General features: G+C 33.0%; 1 protein-coding gene and 1 pseudogene across 1 annotated transcript in view; both read right to left on the reverse strand.

The window, feature by feature from the left end:
• Window positions 1-18,626, reverse strand: part of LOC145241534 (glutamine synthetase-like) — a 255,939-nt gene that overhangs the window by 116,895 nt on the left and 120,418 nt on the right. The gene's annotated exons all lie outside the window — the stretch shown is intronic.
• Window positions 3,049-3,165, reverse strand: LOC145241924 (5S ribosomal RNA; annotated as a pseudogene).

The raw sequence follows: 18,626 nt of genomic DNA on the forward strand, positions 1-18,626 counted from the left end.
ACACAAAATATAAGTACGCTCTTAAAATTTGGATTTTCCTTTTAATTGAGCACTCTGCTGGAATTCTTTTTCCAAAAAAAACTAATCATATATATATATATATATATATATTATATATATATATATATATATATATATGCATGTTTAATTCTTAAACAGTTGCTATACTCTTTGTTTTCTGGAACTCCAATCTAAAGATTTCACTTGACTATAGACTTTTTTTTTTTTTTTTAAATATTTTTAGACATTCTTTGAACATTTTAAAATTTTTAATATCGATTATTTATTATTTTTGGGTCCTGCTTTATTTACTTTAAGATTTTTTTAATTTTTGTATCCTTTGGTTTTTTGGGGGTTTTTTTGGGGGGGGGTTGGGTTTTTTTTTTGGGGGGGGGTTGTTTTTTTTGGAGGGGGGTTTGTTTTTTTGGGGGGGGGGGTTCTACTTTATCACTTTCCCTCTTTCTTCCATTTTTTTTAAAAAAATTATTTGCTTTTTTTTTTATTGACCCCATTATTGCGTAGTGATCCCTATTTTCTTTTTACTGCTACCTATATGATACACTTCCGATTTTTATTCTCCTATTCTCTTCCTCCTAGTTATATTGCTTGCATTTTTTAATATTTTTCATTTTTCAAATGTATTTAATCTTACACTTTATATCTACTTTTAATACACATGAGTAAAATATTGGCCTTCCATCAGAGTATATCTCCTCTGGTGCACCATACATGCAAAACCAACACCTCAATGCATCACATACTGCTGCCGTATCATAGTTTATATAAATATCACGTCATATTAAAGTTTATCTTATCAGGGACAGGCTGCTAGTATGTATATCTATATATGGATACACATTATGACATGTTTCAACCGGAGCTTTTATAAAACCGATATCTTCAGGCCAAGATGAAAAAAATAATGAACATCTTATTTTTACATTTTTATATAAAATAATGGCGCACAGTTTCAATTCATAATAGTCACATAGCTGAATTCAAATAATCCCAAGTTTAAAAAAAAATCAAAAATATAAAATGTACATGCAAACATTTTTTTTTTTAAATTGAGATTTTTCAACTTCCAAAATGACGTCAGCTGTTGATATAATGAAATGTTGTGGAGACGTGTGGCAGTGTATTCTTAACTTTGACTTCACTCCGAACCTGAAATGGAAGACTTACATCAAATCTATTGCCAATGTCGCTGGAAAAATGGTTATCTCACTCCCGACACAATCCTCTACCTGTACAAGAGCCGTTCTAAGAAAGAGTACTGTTACCACATCTGGAGAAGAGCTGCTCAGAAAAAAAGATCATGTTATGGATATTAGATCACCCAATCAATAGGGAAAAAGAAAAACTCTTTAGGCCATGCTATTTCGAAGCTTACTGCTTCTCGTCAAAAGAGAAGAGAAAAGCAAGGTTATATATACATAAAAGCTAGCATAAGGATATTCGTCAGAATATGAAAATTAAAATATTACGATACATATATAGAGGTTGAATAGAAAGTGAAAAATAGAACAAATATACAAAAGAAAAGATATATAAGTAGATATATATTAAGAAAAACATTTGTCTATATTTTTTTATTTTTAAAATATATTTCTTCCTATATATCTATGTATCTATCACTTTATTATATATATATATATATGTATATATATATATATATATATAAATATATATATATATATATGTATATATATATATATATATAAATATATATATATATATATATATATATATATATATATATATATATATATATTACATTACTCATGTTCACCTCTCACAAAGCATATCGCCACTTTAACGTAAGGGGCTACTATTTGGGCCCATGTCTAGGAAAGATTAACAAGATATTTGTTTATGTTACATTTAAACTTCTGCATATTCTTACAGCCAGGGAAGCCGGTATTAGGAAGGGAATTCCAAAGTCTAGCTGTTCGAGGGAAGAAACTATTAGAATAGAAAGCTTTCTGACATTTAGGGATAACAACAGTGAAGGGGTGAGATCTTATTGCTAAGCGGGTTTGTCGGGGATATGTACGTCGAGGGGGTACAAGTGAAACAAGTTCATCAGAACACATTCGATTAAAATATTTGTAAAACAGGCACAGTGATGCAACATTGCAGCGATGAGACAGAGGCTGGAGCTTAGTTGATAAAGTGGGACCGATTAGATTGACAACTCTTTTTTGGACTTTATCTAATAGGGAGAGACTCGTGGTTAGGGTTAGGATATATTAGATTGGAGACTCTTTTTTGGACCCTATTCAAGAGGGAGAGACTAGTGGTAGATGCACCAGCCCAGATGCGGCAACAATACTCCATGCATGGGCGAATAGTGGCCTTGTGAAGGTAAGGGATACTCTCAGGGGTAAGTAGTCTCGTAGCTCGATAGAGGGAACCCACCTTCTTTGCAGCAGCCTTTGCAATGTCCTCTATGCATTTGTTTCAGTTCATATTGCCCGCAAATGTTAAGTTGAGGAGTTTTAAGGTAGAATTCTTAGGTAGGGTGCTATTTGTCATGGATATAGGGGGTTGCAGAGGCGTCTTTTAATTGTTAAAGGAGAGCAGCTTAGTTTTATCAGCATTAAATGTTACCATCCATTTACGGCCCCATTCCACTATAGTCTGGAGGTCATTTTCTAACAATTCTGCCATTGTCCTAGATTTATATACGTCTGTTCTTCCCTCATATATATATATATATATATATATATATATATAATGGACTCTCCCATCGATTTCAACGTATGAGGTTCCGCCACAACAACTAAGTTGCTCGGAAATCCACACAGATGATTTGTTTATAGTGGTGAAGGCTTTGTGTAGAACCATCCACACTTTTTGGTATTACTGCTAAACCTCCATCGGTGCAGATGACTGCCACAGGACAGAGTATACAGTAGGCCGCAGATTTTTACATCAGAGTTTCCTTCTAGATGAATGTCTTAACAAAGACTGGGGGTACATCTCTCCTAGTGAATTAAACGTGCCCTCAGACACCAAACTGGAAATTTCTACGACCTGGTGGGGAATATACAGCACCTAACCTTCCCAAATGGTCACCCATCTGGTACTGGCCAGGCTCAACGTTGCTTAACTTCGGTGATCTGACAAGAACCGGTGTGTCAACGTGATTGTGCCATACACACACACACACACACACACACATATATATATATATATATATATATATATATATATGAATAAAAATTCCTATAAATAGCTCTAAGTGACATGTAGATCAACACTTATGTATAATCGATCGCCATATATTTGCACAGGTGTTGGCTTTCGAATCATATTTGTAGCTAGCAAGAACCTGACAACCAAAATAAGGAATCAATATATCTATAATATATTTCTGATAGTCTGTCAACTAAATTGATCTCTGTGATATAGGAGGAGTATAACTTTTATTATATAATGCAGGTATGTAAATAGTATCTGTCATGGTCGGTACATGTGAACAATATGCGTGATTAAACTCTCGGGGAGGATAAGGGTAAGTGAATTGAAAGAAGCTGCTTATTTAATCATATGTATTAACGTGTTATAGCTATGGATGAGGTTTACTTGAAATAGGAGGTTCATGCTATGTCGATATATTTTAAAAGGGTATCTAAAATTATAACAGTACTTAAAAGAAATATAAATATTATAGGAATAATGGTAAGATAATAAATGTGAGGGGATGAATTATAAGGGATACATTATAGAAAGATGTTTTTGTAAGTGAATAAGATAGAGGATAAACAGATGATAGAATAAGGGGATAAAAATGCAAAGGAGTATGGGATAAATAAATAAATATAAATAGAGAGTAATAATAGATAATGAAGGTATAAAAATACAAAGTTATTAAATATTGATAAATAAAAATAGAGGAATAAAATGGACATAAAAATATGTACAAAAATATAAAGATATAAAGAGCCAAGTAAAAAAAAAAGAAAAGAAATAAAATGACAACATAGAAAATATACAGTAGGAGAAAATTCTTAAAGGCAGGGGAGTGGAGATGTTTTGCAAAGTTTTGTGGGTCCTTGTTGAGTGCAAAGCAGTATCGAAATATTTAAAAAGAAAACAAATAAACAGAAGTTCCTCTGTGAATTTGAACAATGAGCTCTCAGATAGGTTGTTATTTATCATGGCTATCGGTGGCTGAGTATTTTTAATTTTTAGTTGTTAAAGGAACATATATTAGCATTATATGTTACCATCCATTTCTGGGGGCTCCCATGGAGAGACTTCCGACTGAAGGTTGTTTTCTAGGATTCCTGACATTGACTTGATGCCTTACTCTCAGAACATAGCGTAAGTAAATACTTGTAAGTAATAGTGTTGTGAATCAATACGGAAGGGGTGGCGTAATAAATTATCAGGACCTCAAGAATGATTTAAAGACAATATGGTCCCTGAAATAAACGAGTAAGTTTTATCCTCCAAGATTGGTGTCCCTTGATCTCTTCAAACCAACTGAACTACTACTACTACTACTACTACTACTACTATTATTATTATTATTATTATTATTATTATTATTATTATTATTATAATAATAATAATAATAATAATAATAATAATAATAATAATAATTTTGATTTCGTTTATCAACGTCTCTCTGGAAATGGATGGCATTCATTTTCAGAGGATTTCCCTCAATCCCAGCTTCAAACCAGGAGTTTCAAAGATCAAGAGTTTTTCTAAGAATGTTGGTGGTACCTGCAATAGCAGAGGTCTGAAGGCCACCTAAAACATCAGGGATTTGTAGTTTTTTTCAATTGTCCTTCCAGACGACTTGATACTACCCCTAGTGTACCAACTACGACCGGTATTATTTGTGTTTTAACCCCATGTATACGCCTTATCTCCAAGGCCAATGGAGCATAATTGCTCCACTTCTTGTTCTCTTTCTCTCTCACATTTCTGTCCCAGGGTACTGAAAAGTCTACAATCTGCCAGTTTTTTTAAACTTTGTCAATGACGACCAAAACAAATCCGGACGATTATGTTCCAATTGCTTGGTAATTATGACATATTTGTCCCACCATACCTCTACCTTGCCATTCTCACTTGTTCTCACTTCATCAGACACCTCCTCAAACCATTTTCCAGCACACTTCACCCCAACCCTCTTATACACCTCCCAATATATCCGGAGTCCCATGCGATTGTGTCTTTTGCGGTATTCTCTATGGGCCAGTCCACTACACCCTGCTGCAAGGTGTGCAATTAATGATGATGACGATGACGATGACGATGATGACGATGACGACGATGATGATGATGATAAAAAATGCGAGAATGTGAAACAAACGAGTGAATAATGGCGTTTGTCTAGGTTTTCAACGCATCATTAAGATTTTATATCTGACTAAGTTGACATTGGGTTTACTTTCGGCAGCGTTGTAACTCTTGCTTTTCTTATTTTGTCCTTTAGTCCTCACTTCAAGAACAATGCTTCTGACAGAGGGGAAATAATTGCTGTTTACTAAGTTGGAATCTATCCATATACCCGAACCGAACCAGCTTCCTCCATATAGCATTTACATTTATTGTTGGCAAGCTTAACCTTGAAGTGATATTCGTCTTTATCTCTTACATCAAGTGATTTTATGCCTTGTCTGAGCGATTTCCATTAAAAAAATGTGTGAAATATAGCTAAACGGTCAATAATATATGCGGCTGTTTTTTTTTTCTTCTTTTTCGTATTTTTTCTTAATATTCGTGTTTTCTTTTTTTTTTTTTTTCTTTCGTTTTTTTTAGTGACCGTCCCACAATTTGATCTTGTTTCCGACTTTTTTTTCCTGGTTAATAGTGAAATGTCCCTTTATATTTTATTTAGTTATTTTTTCTGCAAAGGCTGCGGTTAAGTTTTAGTCGAATTTGTAGACAGAAAGGCAATACTAAAAACAAGAAGGATATAAATATACCAATTTTATTGATAATTTGTTACAACAACCGAAAGTAAAGTTTTTTATTAGTGAAAATCACGCCAGACAAGGCATGAAGCCACTTAATGTAATGAACTAAAAAAAAAAAAAAAAAACACTACAAGGTAAAAATGTGTTATATAGATAAATTCCGATCCGGAAAGCAACAATTTTTCCCCCTTTGTTGAATGTAAGGCTTAGAGCAGGGGTATTCAAAGTCTGGCCCGTGAGCCAGATCTCACCCTTCAAAATCTTTAACCCGGCCTGTGGAACTCTTATAGAAAACATAAAAATATTCAGGAAAATGTTTAAAAGTGGAAATGTGTGAAAATAGGGTGGTGTTTTTTTCTTTTTGTTCAGAAAATGATTAAAAGAATGAGGTTTTGAAAAACGAATTTCATTAAAAAGCAAAACGGGTTTGTATTACTATACACAAAAATTTGAAAAAATTGTCAAAAAAAAAACAAATATATAACAAATAAATGTTATCAAAAACAAGATAAGTTACTTTTCTACCTAACTGGATAATTTTTAGTGTTTTTACTTTATGTAACATGTTTATTCAGTTCGAAAAACATACAGTTTACCCATGTATTGGAAAATTAAAAATGGCGCCGGACTCTCTGCTGAACACGGTAAATTTGGGAAAATGAGTTAAAAATAAAAAATATACAAAATACTGTTAGCAACTCGCTCAATATATGTTACCGTGACATAGGCTGACATATATTCGGTGGGGTTTTAACAGTATTTTGTATAGTTTTTTTTAAAACATTTTTTTAATTTTTAATTCATTTTCTCAAACTTACCGTGTTCAACAGAGAGTCCAGCGGGCCGGCGTCATTTTAAATTTTCCAATACATCTGTAAACACTGTATAGTTTTCGAGCTGAATATACATGTTACATTAAATAAAAACACTAAAAATTATCCAGTAGGTAGAAAAATAACTTATCTTGCCTTTGATAACATTTATTTGTTATATATTTGTATTTTTGACAACGTTTACGAATCTATGTGTACAGTAATACAAACACGGCAAAACATTATAAAACACGTGGAGGTCATTTTTTTTACTTTTCATTTATTTATTATTTTTTTTATTTTTGACCCGCATAGCTCTAAAAATGTCAGCGATATGCCCCCAACCCATGTTCGAAAACTTTGGAAACCCCTGGCCCAGAGGACAGAAAAAGGAAAGACCGAGTTTCATGGGGCTTTCAAAAGTAAATCCGACGTCCAGTATTAGTTGATAAACAAAGAGAATTGCTAGACCAACGAGTAAACAGTGGCATTTGTTTGTCTCCGTTTTCAGTGTATTATTAAGATTTTATGTCCGCCCCACGCCCCAGTGAGATTCAACTAAACAATCAACAATAAACGCGGTTGTTTTTTTTCTTTCTTTTTTCTTAATATTAGTATTATTGCTTTCTTTGTTTTCTTTTTTTTTGTTTTTTTCTTTTTTCGTTTGTTTTGAGTGTCTGTCCCAATATTTGGTTGTTTCCAAGTTTTTGTCCTGATTAATGCGGAAATACTGAAATACCTTGGAATGTCTTGTTTTTTTGTTTTTCTTTTGTTTTTTTTTTTTCATTGCTAAAAGGCAATACCAAAAGTAAGAATAACAAAATAAAGACATAAATATACTAATTTTATTAATAACCTGTTAGAACAACCAAGCTATATTTTTTTTTATAGAAATCGCTCCTTATAAGGTATAAAGCCACTTGATGTAAGAAGTTAAAAAAAAAAAAAAAATTAGAATTCAAGTCCAACATAAACAAACTCCTGACAAACCGCCCCCTTAAGTAAGACACTCTATCAAAACCCCCAATACTAATGATTACTACAATACTATCTCATTGATTACTGTACACGCAATAACCCTTATCCCTGAGTGGCTTTCGGGCCTTGATAAGTGGTGATCCCCATGTAATATATATATATATATATATATATATATATATATATATATATATATATATATATACGGCACTAAACATAACGTTAAATGCCTTTAAAAAAAGTGAAGTAAAAAAACAAAAAAAAAAAAAAAACTGAGACATGTGCATGCAGATATTATGTTTTTTCTAAACAGTTCATTTCTTGTAAATAAAAAAAAATACTCGAACTAAGATCGAAATAAAACCTAAAGATAGTGAGTCAATTACAATATCCATCAGGCCAGCTTACCCTGACCTTTAAAAAATGTTTTCAAACCTCCTTATTCTTAATATAAGGAACATATTTGTTTTATATATATATATATATATATATATATATATATATATATATAGTGTCACGCAAAAGTATTAGATACATTACATTTTTCTTCATAACTTTAATTAGGGTTCAAGATTTTACATAAAATTTGGTCAGTGTATTCCTATTACTATTCTAAATTATATTTGGAGTAGTAATTACAAAATCAAAGTTTAGAAAGTTTATATTCAATGAAAAATATGAATTAACAAATGCAAAAGTATTGGATACACTTTTAAAAAATTATTTTTCTGAAATAAATTTAAATGACTTTTGCTTAGCGTGTTGCAATAATGCAAACGAGTTATCACTGACAAATCAGAGAGGTTTATATTAAAATAATTTTATAAAATTCTTCCAGTTTGGGCTCACTCCTTCAAAGTCAACCAGTTCATTTATGAAAATGGCTAAATCTAAAGAGTTGTCAATAGACATTCTTCAAAAAAACCATTGATAAGCACAAAGAATGAAAAGGGTATCGAATAATATCAATAGAACTTAATCTACCACTTGGTACAGTTGGAAACGTTATTAGAAAGTTTAAAAACCCTGGTGAAGCTGTTGCAAATCTTCCAAAATGTGGTCGGCCAAGAAAATTAAATTAAAAAAATCAAGGTGTTACCCAGAAAGGTAAAAAAAAAAACTTTTCTTACTCGTGGTAAAATTCAAACCGACATCAGAGAAGCTGGGATTAATGTGAGCAAGGATACAATCAGTAGAGTTCTAAATCGTACAGGTTTCGTATCAAGGTCCCCAGGAAAAGTTCCATTATTGAAGCTTAAACATGTCAGCTCACGTTTGAATTATGTTAAAACATATGGGGAACAACCTCAAGAATTTTGGAACAAGGTAATCTGGTCAGACGGAATGAAAATCAAAATCTTTGGAAGAAACACAGCAACACATGTATGGCGTAAAAATGGCACCGCCTATAACAAAAAGAATACCATTCCTACGGTAAAATTTGGCGGTGGTTCGATTATAGTATGGGGTGTTTTTCATCCAAAGGTGAACTAGAAATCATCAAAGGTAGAATGAATGGACGTATGTATAGGGGGATTTTGGAGAAAAACCTCCAGAAATCTGCTGATTTATTGAGACATAATAGCAATTTCGTGTTTCAACAGGACAATGATCCCAAGCATACTGCCAAACTAACCAAGAATGGCTTAGAAGTAACGAAATTGACGTTCTTATTTGGCCCAGTCAGTCTCCAGACCTCAACCAATTGAAAATTTGCGGAAAATTTTGAAGATCAATGTTCACAAGAGGAATCCACAAAATATTCAACAACTAGAACAGTTCTGCAAAGAAGAATGGCACAAAATACCTGCATATCTTTGCAAAAAAAAACGTGGGCAACTATAGAAAGCGATTGGAAGCTGTTGAATGCAATAAATGCTATGCAACCAAATATTAAATCAATGTATCCAATACTTTTGCGTTAGTTGATTTATATTTTTCCTTTAATATACACTTTCTAACTTTAATTTTGTAATTACTACCCCAAATATTAGTTAGAATAGTAATAGGAATATACTGACCAAATTTTAGGTAAAATCTTGAACCCTAATTAAAGTTATGAAGAAAAATGTAATGTACCCAATACTTTTGCGTGGCACTGTATATATATATATATATATATATATATATATATATATATATATATATATATATGTATATATACACACTCACACACACATATACATATACATACATATACACACACATATATATACATATACACGCACATACATACATTCATACACACATATATATATATACATATACACATACATATAAACATACGCGCACACATACCCATACCCACACATATGCATATAGCTATCCAAACACAAGCGCAATGAGGTCTCACCATCATGCACACTGGCAAATTGCCCCATGTACCCCGTAACCATTTGTCACCGCACATACGTAGCCTACATACTAGAATGCTCCGTCTGCAAAAAATTCTACATGCGCAGCACCAAATCAAAGACCACACACAGACACAAGCCTCATCATTCCACAAACACCTCAACACCTGAAAAAACACCAACAGATCTTTTAAAGTTGATATTTTAGCCACAGAACGCAATATTGGGAATCTTCGCATTAAGGAATCACTACTAATATCCAAACTATGGCCGGAACTCAATAATAGACTGGAACTCAGATCATTCTTCATCATATAGCGTTGCATATAGTTTTCACCACAGAGTTATCCTTACACCCTACTATCCTAACTCACTAGAACAGGTATACCACTACACCCCTCTTATGCTCTATCCAGCTAACGTAACAGTACAAACATGGCCTTACTACAAGAGCAAATAATTAAAAAATAAATAGACTAATATAAAAGACAGATAATAACCTTAAATTTAAGCTAATACACTTAATCAAATCAGCTAAACGCTAATAAACATAATTAAATATGCCTAAATACAATCCCAACAATGAAGACACTCCAATCACATTTAAACAAAGTAAATAGCAATAAAATTTCTTAAAATAATGATAATAATAATAATAATAATAATAATAATAACAATAATAACAATAATAATAATAATAATACTACTACTAATAATAATAATACTACTAATAATAATAATGATCATTGACACAAGTTTAAAATAAATATAAATATATGTATACTAGCAGTTCAGCCCAGCTTTGCTCGTACCCTATGTACTGTTCATAACTTTATGTGTGTGTATATATATATATATATATATATATATATATATATATATATATATATATATATATATATTAAAAAGTTTGACTCGTGTCCAGGTGATCTACATCTAAAATTCAAGTGTTTAGACCCAAAATTGGCGGAGGAGTTTGGTAGAGTCTGCACAGGTCAACTCGTTCAACTTTGACGTGTTGGCAGCCAAATTTTTTGCCCAAAACTGATTAAAATGCTTGCTGCATATCTTTATGTAAAATTTACCAATGTGTAGACTCAAAATTTGCTGAATAGTTTGCTAGAGACCACAAAAGGTCAAATCTTTTGAACTTTGACCCCTTGGTAGCCAAATTTTAGGTCAAAAACCACTTAAAATGCTTGCCCTATGTCTGAATACACTTTATGTAAAATTTCAAATGTTTAGACACAAAATTGGCAATTCCCCTTATGTCAAATATCGAGTCCGTAGACTGAAATTGACAGAGTAATTTGGTGTGTATGGGTGTATGGGTGTGCGTTCGTGTATGTTTATAATAATAATGGCAAGCAATCTACGAAAGATTAATGCAAGCAACAGTAAACATAGTCACTAGTTTTGTCTTAACTCGTAACTATCTTCCACCGTTGCGAGAGCCTGGGCGAAGAAACTTGTGTGTTGCCCAAGCGGCACGAGTGGAACTTGACCAGAGCCAGTAGAACCCAAGGAAAGAGAAGGTCGATACGTTGGTACCAACTCTGGCTGCAGGAGATGGTCATTGGCTCATAAGAAGCTCATCCGACCTTTGATAGATCTTGTTTTTGGTCCTGTTGGGTGTCCCCATACCCTGCTCACCCAGGTTACCCCGGGCGGGGGAGCCAGTTTAGTCACCGACGACTCGACCATGAGGCAGCTAGCACTGGGTTACATGGTACCAGTGGAAGTCTAAGACTCAGCTGACATTATATGTGTATATGTATATACATATATGTATATGAGTGTATGTATGTGTGTGTGAGTATATATATATATATATATATATATATATATATATATATATATATGCAAAACTTTATATTTGAGTTTTAGCCGGGGAAAATCGGTGCAAAAGTGTGAAAATAACAATAATGGAATTTGCCAGGTTACGGTTGAATGACGGCATCACGAATATGCATGTGTAGCTTAATAGCTATTAGTTCATATTTTAATTTTTAATCTTGTAGTAAACATATCTTCATAACTCAGGCATTAACATCCAAGAAAAATATAATTCGTAAACTAAACGTTTTGGTTTCAATTCTCAGTGGTGGTGCACGGATTATTTTTTTTTTTTTTCAACTTTTTGAATCATTACTGTGTATTGAGTTCAATATAATAAATAATAAATACAAAATCTGCGTTAATCAAGATTTCATATTTAAGTGTATTTTAGGAATGAGCAATGCCAGGTGGCCTGCCACTAGCAGGCCGCCCGGCTGGTCACCTTGTTCATGTGATTTAGTTCCATTAGATTATATTTTCATGAATATAAAATGTCCCATATCTATGCTGATCAACCAGACACAATAGACTACTTGGAAAACGCTGCATTACTGATGAAATACAGCCAAATTTAATGACATGATTCCATTTTCGTTTGATGAAAACCGTTTTTTAAATTTTTTTATTGCAGACTATCTACTAGTTGGCCAGTTATGCATAAATCCCAAGAGTAATAGGAGCCCGTTATCATGTCTGAAAATGATACAATGTTCAACAAGCGAGATTGGAGATGCATCGCTCTACAACCCATGTTCTCTATCGATCTAAGCTATGAAAACAGGACCATTACCAGTTCCCGAAAAATGCATTACTGGATTGCCACGAATAACAGGGATGATGAAAAAAAAATTTATGACCACGGTTATGATCTTTGGTGTGGCAGCAGGACTTGGCAACACCAGCCCACAAGTCCCAAAAGACCGAGGCTTGGTTTCAGAAGGAGTGCTATGACTTTGTACCCTTCTCTCACTGCTCCCCTCTCCTCCCCCAACCTGAATTTGCTGGATTACTTATTTTGATCACACGTCAAGAACATCACCAACATGACTTCTCACAACATATGTAGTGTTGCTTTCTTTAGGACAACACTCTTAATGTTCCACCCTGTACAAAAAGAAACAAAAGAAAAAACTCTCACATACACATACAAGCTATTTTGTTCATTTATTTTAATTAAATTTTTAATTGAGATAAAGAGCGTTAAGATAAAAACGTTTTACGCATTATTTTTTATATATTAATTTTATGGGCGTTTTTGATTTCTATCTAAACTATAAAAAAAACAAAACAAACGATGCAAGGGAAGTAACTCTGATTCAAGTCTCACACTGACGATTGACTTTATTTCAAATTACTTCAACTTTACACAATGGCTACACCTTATCTGTTTTGTATCTGCTTATGTATATTTGATCTCAGTAGTAAAATCAACTAATTTGCATATTGTTATAACAAAATTATACTTTATTAATTAACAGTACTTTGTGTGCGCTTTTTTTTGCGTTCAATATCGTGTGACAATTTAGGACTTCCAGATGCTGTATGTGCTCTCTGCTTATCTCGGCATTTTTTCCAGTCGTCCTGGACTGCTTCTTGCCACTGGACTCAAGCAGCGCCGATTCAGGAGAGGTGTGGTTAGCGATTGTGCAACCCTTGCCTCACAATTATACGTGCAGCTCCCCCTCAAATGCGTATCCTTTGTCTCTCAAAACTGAACGGAGGCATCGTTATCGTTAACAGTTCTGTTTAGGAACGTGATTTAATTTCATGCACAAATGTTTAGCAAATCAAATAGACTCCAGAAATCACAGCAGTGGCGGGTTCTTCTTTCTCGACAATTGTTCACGCAACATTATTGTGTCATTTTCTTGCATATTCTTTAGAGGAACTAATTTCTTTTTGAACTTTTATATTATTATATTTCAAAGATTTGCATTGAAATTCACAAAATGGGTTCTGCTGCATTTACCGACCCGTGGTTTCTACAAAATTTCTTGGGTGTACTCGGTCGCTGACGGAAATAACTGGAAGTGGCCAATCGTGAAATGTTAAACTGCTACAAAGAAAATTATAATGATAAACAGGAAAAACATGAAAATACAATAAATAAAATTATAAACATGTATCTATCCCAACCCTAACTCTAAACCCTAACTCTAATCTGCATGATTAAAATTAATATTTTATTTTTTCCAATTTATAAAAAAGTAGCCTTCATTCGTATTTGCAAAAAAAACAAACAGCGCATTGATTAAAAATTGAGAGATGCTCAGCTAACCTTTTCCGGTTATTCCTTTCAGCCTCTGAACGAGTCTGTGCCAACTTTGTGGAAATTACAGGTTGATAAATGCAGAAACACCTGGTGTTCTTTTTTGGCATATTCTTCAGAGAAACTAATTTCGTTGATTTCTTTTTGTCATATTTAAAGGATAAATAAATTTGCGTTGGAATTAACAAAATCTTCAAGTTTATCGAAATGAAAAAATGCAAACGGTTTTGTTTTAATTATTTTAAATGAATAATCTTATGAATTGACAGTGAACTCACAAGACCATCTTACTGCGTGTGTATATCAGTGCATATCCGCATCGACGTGACAGAAAAAATGTGCTTCTTCAGTGTTCACAGTAATATTCATGTAAAATCATAGAATGACATCAGTAATATATTTTTTCACATATGAATTATCATTTCCGATGACCTAAAGAAAAAAAAGACAAATATGATTACGATGGATATTTTATTTAGAGTGGGAGATTTATTTCCAAATTAATTTGTTTGAAATGTGATAATATTTCTCTGTATGAAAATATTTTTTTTACTTTGGATTACCCTGAACAAGGCATATTGTCACTGAGATGCAATGGTCCATATTTAGGGGCATTCTGAATGGGGAATTGTGCAGTGAGATGTTTTGTTTATGTTACATTTTTGCATCTTGATACAGCCAGAAAAACAGGGAGCACTGATGGAATTCCAAAGGTTAGCAATTTGAGGAAAAAAGCTAATAGAGTATTTTCTTTCCTAAAATTGCCCGCCTGTGGAACTCTGTTTTGCTGGTCTGCTTTCCAACCAACTACAACGTGATCGTCTCCAAATCCAATGTGAATAAGTTCCTGTTGTGCTGTCCTGTTAAATAATCAAATTACATCAACATTTTCAACTCCTAACGATTTCTACACTGTTGTCGCGATCATTATTATGCACTCATGAATCCTTATCCTTGAGTGGCCTGTGGGCCTTGATAAGTAGTGTTTCCCTTGTAAAAACAAAAACAAACCTTCTGCCGTCTGTAAATCGTGGAAGTGTGAGATTTTGCTGAATAGTGGGTTTGTTGTGGGTATTTATATTGGAGGGGCACCAGTGCAGAAAGTTCATCAGAACATATTCCATTAAAGTACTTGTAAAAATAAATAATAAAAAAGATAAATAAAACCACAGGAATGCAATATTGCAACGAAAGGACAGGATCTGAAGCATCATAAACAATGCAGGATCTATTAGATTAGAGAAAAATATAAATACACTTTTGTCTTTATTATAGAGCAGAAGATATTTTACATATCGTAAAACAAAAAAGATTTTTAGTGAAAACAGATTGCTCACTATTTTTAAATAGTGTTTTATTTCTTAAGTTTGTTTGGGTCATATCTCTAGCTTAAATAGCGATTGACTTGCAAAGTACAAGTCTGCAACAACGTGCAACTCAGTTGCACGTTGTTGCACTGCAACTGCAACACAATCATAATGTCCGGTTTCAGCGTAAATGCCCCAACAATGAGTGACGTGCTATTAATCCCAACAATCTATGACCAAACATTAGCAAAAGTGTGAAATTTATGATTAAAAAGAAAGAAAAAATATGAAATTAAAAAAATATTACACACACACACACACACACACACACACACACACACACACACACACACACACTGAAAAATAACAGATCGAAAGACAAAGGTCTAAGGGAAATAACTCTAATTTATTTAATCAAAACTATATTTGTCTATTACGAGCTGGCTTTGTCGGCTCGCTATTGATTCGTAAGTTTGTTACTTGAAATACTTCAAACTTTATTTTAACATAATAAGCATTTCATTCGATTCAGAAGTATCGGCGACTCTAAGTGCGTACCTGTGTCAGGTGAAAACCTAACCTCTGTGTGAAAATAAAAATAAAAACGGTTTCAAAAGTTTTGAACGTGTTTTTTTTTTTTAAGATTGTGACACTTCGTTGTTTACTAAGTCATTGGGCAGAAGTGACGTCGGACAAATTTTTAGGTATGGATGACCAAAACTGTATATAATGTATCTTTTTTTTATTTATTTTTTTAATGCAAATATGAAAATAGAAGTTTTATTCAAACGGTCTTTGTTTCAACTTTTATAACGACATTAGAACCTTTATAATCAACATATGTTCATGAACTGTTTTTTTTTTGTTTTTTTTTTTTAAATATTTATTAACTGCTTTTTGTTACTTCTATAATAAAAATATAATATGCTTTGAAATTCTTTATTTGGCCAATTAACTCTGGTGTTCTGACTTCCTTACTCCTCCCGCACCTCTTATCATCCCTCACACTTCTTGCTTTCCTTAAATCTCTTATGCCATTCAAAAACTGGTGCTCGACGCACACAAAAGTAGCCTGAATCATTTCATACGTTTCTGTGGCATTTTTTTTTTCCAAGTTTAAAACAGAATTTTATTGCATATCGTCCTTCTAGAGTATCCTCATGTCCAGATTGCATTTGTTGAAATACAGCCAAAGCTGTGACAATCAGGCTTTAGTAGTGTGTATTCCAATTCCTGCTAAAGCTATTCATTTGAACCTGAAATCATAAAAATTAGTTAGTACTCTCATAAGATGTATAGCAATAACATATTGAAGTTTTAAGTCTACAACAATTTTAAATGCCGTACAAAAAAGTCTGGAAACTTATCGAAGGCACCTGATAATACATCTTTGTAGTAGCCATGAATAAAATAAAGATTTATTTTCTCTCCCAAATCAATATCCCTGCCAGGTGATTTGGCCACACACTGACCAATCATTGATTCCATTTGTCACCTAAGGAACTTTAGCTTTTTGAGAATCATGTTCGGTTTCTTCTTTCTTTCTCTTGTTCATTGGACGCTCCAGCATTGACAATCTTCGGTTTGGCTTCCACTTTGTTTGCCACTCCGGCATCATTTCCCAGTAGTAACGATATTCGTTTAATTAATAATCATTTCCCGACTCCAACCTCGATCTCCTTTGTTGCTCCATTTGATATCAAATTGACCCGACATCGCAGCATTCTCATTACCCTTCTACGGAATCCTTTTGTCGTTACATATTGCTGTGAATGTTGTGAACAAGTCTATAATCTGTGATGGCATCCAATAAGCTAATTTATTTGATCAAATAAAATTCAACTTCAGCATTATCTCTCGTTTGATTTTGGGAGATGGAGAGAGGGATGTCGAGTGTCATTCTTTTTGCTTACTCTTAGTCGGATTTTTTCCCCAAAAATACCGCATTCCCTCCATGGCTTTAAATCTACTTAAAAAAAAACTTTACTGGTTTCGATGAAATTTTATTTACGAATATATATATATATATATATATATATATATATATATATATATATATATATATATATATATATATTTATATGTATATATATATGATATACAGCTAAACGTGTGTGTGTGTGTGGTCACGAATAAGCTCCTATATGGTTGATTATTTAAAAAAAACTGATTACATATAATGATAGAAGATGTATCGAGACACAGGAATGGGTATGTTTGATCTGGCAGAACGGTGGTTCATAAAAATTGTGGGGTCTGCGTTCGCGTCTTGCCCCAAAAGTATGGAAATAAGAAATTAAAAAAAAAACGTTTACAAGGGTTTTTGATATAGATGTACATAAGAATACGTTGATAAGTATGTTGCAACTTAAATAGGGATGGTATAATAAAATTGTGGGGTCTGCGTTCACGCATGTACTCCATGGAAATATGGCACAAACTTTAACAAACACTTTTCATATCTATTTGCGTAAGTATACTTTGATAACAATGTTTCAGTTTGAAGAAATATGGTGTAATAAAATTATTGGGTGTTCGTTCGCGCCTGACCTCCATAGAATGTACATATATCACAAAGTTTAACAAGGTTTTTTAAAAGGGGTGAGGGTCCATAATAACACCTTAACTTTAATCTTGATTCACGTTAGCTTTTATTCATTTTTTTTAGGTGAATCATATTGCGTCGAATGAATACACCTAATAAATTCACGTTCTTATTAAAGTGAAAGCCAAAAAAAAAAAAGTCGGAACTTTAGACAATTCTCGACACAAATTTTGCATAACTTTGCTTTTTCCTTCTCCACTTGCATGTGGCACTCTTTCGAAAATAGATAAATAGATAAATAATAAAAAATAAGAACGTTACTTGTTATTGTGTCAAAAGAAGGAAAAAATCCTACTCACATGATTAAGTGTCTTTTCAAAACCATTTACATAACCTTTTTCTTTTTATTTATATATCTGTTTAAGCCTTTTTTGTCAGGGCACTAGAAGACATTCAGTTGATTACAACCCTTTCTGCATGTTCTTTACATTACAATAGTACAACCCTGAATCCGACAGCGCAATACTACACCGTTAAATACTGTAAATATATATATGTGTGTGTGTATGTGTATATATAT

The sequence above is a fragment of the Euprymna scolopes genome, chromosome 20 (genome assembly GCF_053919585.1).
Source record: "Euprymna scolopes isolate OS-2025 chromosome 20, ASM5391958v1, whole genome shotgun sequence".
Lineage (NCBI taxonomy): Eukaryota > Metazoa > Mollusca > Cephalopoda > Sepiida > Sepiolidae > Euprymna > Euprymna scolopes.